The sequence below is a fragment of the Hetaerina americana genome, unplaced genomic scaffold (assembly GCF_022747635.1).
Source record: "Hetaerina americana unplaced genomic scaffold, ioHetAmer1.1.p SCAF_6, whole genome shotgun sequence".
NCBI classification, from domain to species: Eukaryota; Metazoa; Arthropoda; class Insecta; order Odonata; family Calopterygidae; genus Hetaerina; species Hetaerina americana.
In genome coordinates this window covers 35590696-35596695 of record NW_027287205.1, presented here as the reverse complement: position 1 = coordinate 35596695, position 6000 = coordinate 35590696, and the positions used below count along the sequence as shown (strand labels likewise).

The 6000-nt window shown below is 39.4% G+C and overlaps 1 non-coding gene across 1 annotated transcript; it reads right to left on the bottom strand.

Moving 5' to 3' along the window:
* Window positions 1-1112: 1112 nt before the first annotated feature.
* On the bottom strand, window positions 1113-1185 carry TRNAR-UCU (transfer RNA arginine (anticodon UCU)). Its single transcript has one exon. It is a non-coding gene; the product is annotated as a tRNA-Arg (tRNA).
* Window positions 1186-6000: the final 4815 nt, after the last annotated feature.

Here is a 6000-nt window from a genome sequence, read left to right as displayed (position 1 = left end):
GGGGGGTGTTAGGACATTACCTGTAAAGTATACAGTAACTGCATGCGAAGCAAACAAAAAAATGCCAATGCACACCCTCGAAAACGCATGTATTCACGGGAAACCTATTTTAATTTATATACATGCAAATACAAACACAAGCAAATGCACCTAACGAATGTCGATTTACTTTAATGTTAATCTCATGACTTTGATTTTGTACTATTTATAACTATGGTCTTAAATGCAATTTCCTAATTTTTTATTTCCCTGGAAACAGATCTACGATGCAAACTACATTCGCATCTTAATCTATACACTACCTCCTAAACCGTCGTAAGAACCTATGGCAGAGGAAGTAAGGTCAAAGGCCATATTAAATTTACTCCAACACTTCCACAAACACATGGCACTTCGCTATCCACTGAAAGGGTACGTGGAAGGGGGGCGAATACTGTAAATATACCATTCATGCTGTATGCGTTGCACTTATTGCGAATATTGTAATATGTAATGCAGTCACTAATAACTAGCTTGAATTCTACTCATGCAGGGCGGGCAGTCATAAGCCTGCATAAAAATATCTACCATGTTTTGGAACGACCTCCCACCACCCGTATACATATATCACGTCTCCATCACTTTTCCATCGCTACATTTTTCAACTATAAGCTTGATGAATGCCTGCTTCTTTAGATCTCCTTCGCAAATAGCGCACACGTATCGGATATAAATAAAAAAATTATATCCACGGTTATATTATGGGCAGTAATCAAAGCTTACATTAATCCAGCAAGTTTTTATGTTTTAAATGATTCTCTGACTAATTGAGCTCTGATAAGCATTTACGGTTTGCTCGTTAATACTATCACGATAATTCAAGTAGTAACCTGGTAATCAATTAATTGCTTTAATTTACTTAGTAACGCTAAATGATGTTGAAAGGAATTACATGAATTGCAATTGCAAAAAGAATATTGTATATATCATACCGATAGTAAGTAGTCAGGCAAACTATGCTATCAGATTTTTGTAATGTATGTTAATTATGTAATAAAATGTCCTTGATCTGCTGAAGAACAAAATTGTCTGAAAAAAATAATAGAAAATAGAAGAAAATAATGAAAACATTGCATCCCTGGTGGGGTTCGAACCCACGTCCTTTGGATTAGAAGTCCAACGCGCTATCCTCTGCGCCACAGGGACCCTATAGAATGTTGAGGGTATTTTTATTGTATTCTTGGTAACAGGATATAGCAGAGGGGAAGAGTTGAGCACCGGTCTCCACGTTTCCCGCATAAACATTTAGGACATTAATCTCTGAACTGGCTTCGTTTTACATTCTCATTGATCTTCTTCATGTTTTATTTAGTTTCTTTACTCGTTTTGAAAACATTTTTCTTGGATATATCAACTTGCCGGTGTCTTCGTATTCACTTCTGATCCCTCGTTAAGCTAATATTTCACCCTTTCAGTCAGGACCATTGAATACCTTATTTATTTTCTTACCTTTCATGGAACTTAAACTGCCCGATTTATTTTATATCTTTTAAGATATTCTACCTTTTTAAATGTAAGTTTTGTGCGGTCCAAAATGGCTACTTTACGTCTAAATATCATGCATACTTCTTCATGTTTGCTCTATATTTTTTCTTTAAATTTGCGTGTTCTTATATTCTCTAAAAATACTACTCCCACCCTTCCATACAGCTTACCCAACGTTCTCCCTTCTTTCGCGGCGATTTTTATACACTTATCATTCAATATTTTCTCCACCGAAAGTCATTGCCTATTTAAGGGTTATGCCAGCAATTTCCTTTCGTCGTCTACTCTATTTAAAATATCGGTATTTGTCTACTTCTCTGCTCGAGTAATTTTCTCCATGACACTCCCTTCTTACGACTAAAAAGCCTCCAACCTACTCTCCACTACTGGCCTCAAGGACCAGATCTCGCATTCAAAAGCCACTACACTCCATGCTAAAGTCAAAACTGGGCGTTTATCATTTATAAATGATGTTCAACTTCAAACTTCCCTCGTCGATTTTAAATGATTTATCTCCTTTGTTAGGAAAAGCTGTGTAAGTGGAAGGAGGTTGCCCATGAGTTATCTTTTCTTAATATCTCGTATATAGTAGTATATAGCATAGTTCTCCAATGAAAATGCATTAACTCAATCCTCTTTGTGATCTATATCAGCAAAAATTTGATTCTACTGGTAAAATTATCCCTTACCCTTTCCACCTGGTACTTTCACCCCCTGTGGTACACCTATTTGCTGAATCGCGAGGTAATTTTGTAGACGTAGACATTCTGAAAAAAATTAATTAATTAATGGAATGGCATCGCTTATGTTCAAAATGGAACTTATATGCATTTAGTCAGTTGTTGCACCTCGTGTATATGAATGCATGTGTGTAGGTGTGTGAAGTTTTATATATTTGCATCAACACAATGTCCCGCAAGCGGACGCGAGGGCTTGTGGCAGGGTGTGTTAGGACACTACCCGTGCAATAGTATGCCAGTACATGTAAATGAAAAAAAACATACTGTTGTATACCCACACAGACGTATATATTCGTTCAAAACTTATTTTAACACACACGCATTCAAGTACATTTACATATAACTAATAGAATAAAGCACATGCATTATATGTATACGCAGCGTTTCATCTTGTTTCCCCTCGTAATTCGATTTTTTTCCATTATGATTCCTGATTTTCCGTGGAAAAGACGAATATTTATATCTATCTGTACTGGAGTTCATCTCCCCCATCTTATCTGTATGGTCTAACTTTGCATGTGGTATTGTTCCTTTTTACGGGTGGTGACCTAACCCCACCGCCACACGCCGTTGCGGCGGCTTGCGGGGTATTATGTAGATGTAGATGTAAACTTCCCAAAAAGTGTGGGGGGCCATAATAATTCCCTTTGATCATATTTAAAGTGGTATGTTCCGATTATTGTTTCAAATCTAAGCCTCGCTTGTTCTCATCACATCTCAAGTGGCTCCGAGCCTTTTTCTTTTAAAAGGCCCGTCACGTCGTTTTACCCATCGTAACGATTTTTGAGGACTTACGAAGTTTTCCGCTGAACTTGATCTAATTCAATCCGCATGTATACTAGCTTTCCAATCTTTTAAAATTACCACCCTTAACCGCCATCTTTAATTCCCCTCCCAGAATTCCCTGCACTTTCCCCCTTCCCCCCTTCCCAGACTCCATGCTTCTCTCAGAAAACTTTGTCTTACTTGAAGAAGGCCTCGGAGAAGGCTGTAAGCTCAAGCAATCTACAATGTGAATATCCTCTATGTGTTATGTGTTACCTGTTCTATTTTGTGTTCTATTGTGCCGTTATATTGCTCTCGTGAGTGCTTCTATATCATATACTATATATATATATATATATATATATATATATATATATACCTGTATATATACATAGACAAACACATATATAATGTAGATGAAGCTAGCAATAGCAAAGAAAGACAAAAATACAGAAACACACAATAGAGATAAGAAAATCATTAGTTTTGGAATGTTTGGTGGCACAAGCCACCTTTCACAAGGCAGAGAATGTTAAAATGAAAAAATGGCAAAATGTGTGGCAGAGGCTGCATGCACCAAGTGGAAAGGGCTTGGGTATAAGGGAAAGGGCGTTGAAGGGGTTAGGGAAAGAAAAAGTAAGTAGTTCATGATGGCAGGCTCCTTATGCTTCTTAATTTAGAGTGTACTGCACGGACACTCCCCTTTACTTGTTTATTCAAGATTTTGGACTTACGCCCGAGAACGCCAAATGGTGTCGACAATAGGACCCCTGACGTCACAGAATAGGGTGCAGGAATAGAGGGTAGAGTGACGAGAGTCTCCTTCCCACCCCCTTTACTCCTTGTCCTTTTAACCACATCCCTCGTGCCCTCAAGGTCACCCGCTGACCACAGAAGTGAGAGGGAGTGGAGGGAGGCGGCCAGCGCAAGTACGTCACACGGCTGCCCACTGACGTCACCGTCCACCTCCCCTCATCTCTCGTAATTTTATCGGCAGACCCTCGATGACGTCACGTAGTCTCACGTGATCTCCCACCCAATCTCCCCCTCCCACATCCAAAATTCCATTTCCGCTCTATGTTCTCCCCAGGATGCGCGGAAGATGAAAATTTTTTGTGATGGCCCTGGATGAGGAGCTCCACTCACACGTAGATAATTGTCCTGTAAGCCATAAGGGGGAAGGGGGGACGTCAGCAACTTACGGAAACTTTAGATCGATGGCCTTTGGGTAAATTTAATATATATGTACATTCCGGTAAATTACTAAATATCAATTGAAAAAAATGTTGATTTGCCATGTTTGATTTTGGATCGCCCCCTGCTATACACGTTTTCGTGCTGCATCCTGGGGTGCGGTTTTTTGTTGGTTTGTGGTATATGTGTTTGTATGAGTGTTGGATGAAGGGATTTTTGCATGCGTGTGTGCGCTGCTGTTGGTGTAATTTTCCATGTTGTTGTTTTGCATGTGGTATTGTTCCTTTTTACGGTTGGTGACCTAACACCCCCCGCCACACGCCCTTGTGGCGGCTTGCGGGGTATTATGCCGATGTAGATGTAGATTATAGCGGCGGCTTGGAGGGTGCCATGTAGAAGAAGTAGAAGATAAGAAATCCACATCTGCATTTGCACGAAAAACCCCTTTGTTGCCACAAGAGTGAGTGACCGGGGTTTGAAGGACATCAGTCCATAGATACAGTATTTTAACTAATGCATGCATTTAAATATAATCTAGCTAATATACTAGAGCAAAGATTCATGTATGTACACATTCAATAGTTGTTTTTTAATTAGATTTTTTAATGAATGCGTACCGTGCGAGGGTAACAAAGGGTACTAGAATCTGTGCATGATGGGGTGCTTATCCCTCTTATTTTATTCCTTTGTTCGAAAGAAGCCACAACCACAATGATTCCTCATGAGTTAGGCAAGGGGAATGGATCCTGGATTGGATGTAGATAAAAATAATTTTGGCCTAACCTTATTCGATGGCGAGATTGACACGGTATAAAGGAAACATAATCAAATAAGTCTGTGGAAGTGGACCACAATCCCGCGGAGCTACTTGAAAAATTAAAAAAATAAGGGAGGAAGAGATTTTATGCCTTAAGTTTAGCATTGAAGACAGCGGGTATTTATTCAGATCACTTTTTGTTCCTACTGCAATAAAAAGGGAAAGGAAACCGCATGTGAGGACTACAGAGCAATAATTTTGATTTCGCATGCAGCTAAAGTGGTTTTTAGGATCATCAATAAGGGGATGGAGAGCAGGGCTGTTGATTAGTTAGGGTTCAGGATGGGGAGAGTAGTACGTGATGCCGTAGTAGTAATGAGGTCACTAATGGAAAAGAACTTAGAATATAATTAGGAAGTTATTGATTTGTACGCAGATTTTGAGCAAGTGTTCGTCAGAGTCAATTGGATAATTAATTAATGTATTGCTGAAAATAAGAGTAATTTGGAGAGTTAGGAGACATCCAGAGTGCTAAGGTGTGAGTGGGGGATGGAGAGTACAGACGGGCAGTTTTAGGAGGAAGAGAAAGGCAGGGTTGTCCATTATTATCTCTGCTGTTCAACGTATGTGGGGATGAAATGGTTACAGTGGGAAGGGAAAAACTGGGGACAGGAATGACAGTCGGTGAGGATGACATAGAATCATGCTATATCCCATCTGATTTTTTGTTTTCTGAGATTTTTTCTGTTTTACCGGTGGTGACCTAAAAACCCTCTTCACAAGCTTGCGAGGTACTATGTAAATGTAGAAAATGTTAATGTTCAAGCTTTATTTAGCCAGTAGGCCAAGGTTTTGCAAACATTGCGGAGAGCGTTGGAAAGTCAGAGCGATAGGTTTGAGAGGAGAATCAAGGTAAATGAACCTAAGGTCATACGGTTTTACGAGAGTAAGAGGAATGCTAACTTAAATAATAAAATAGGAGTTTAAAAACTAGAGCATGGCATTGACGTTTCTTGGAGG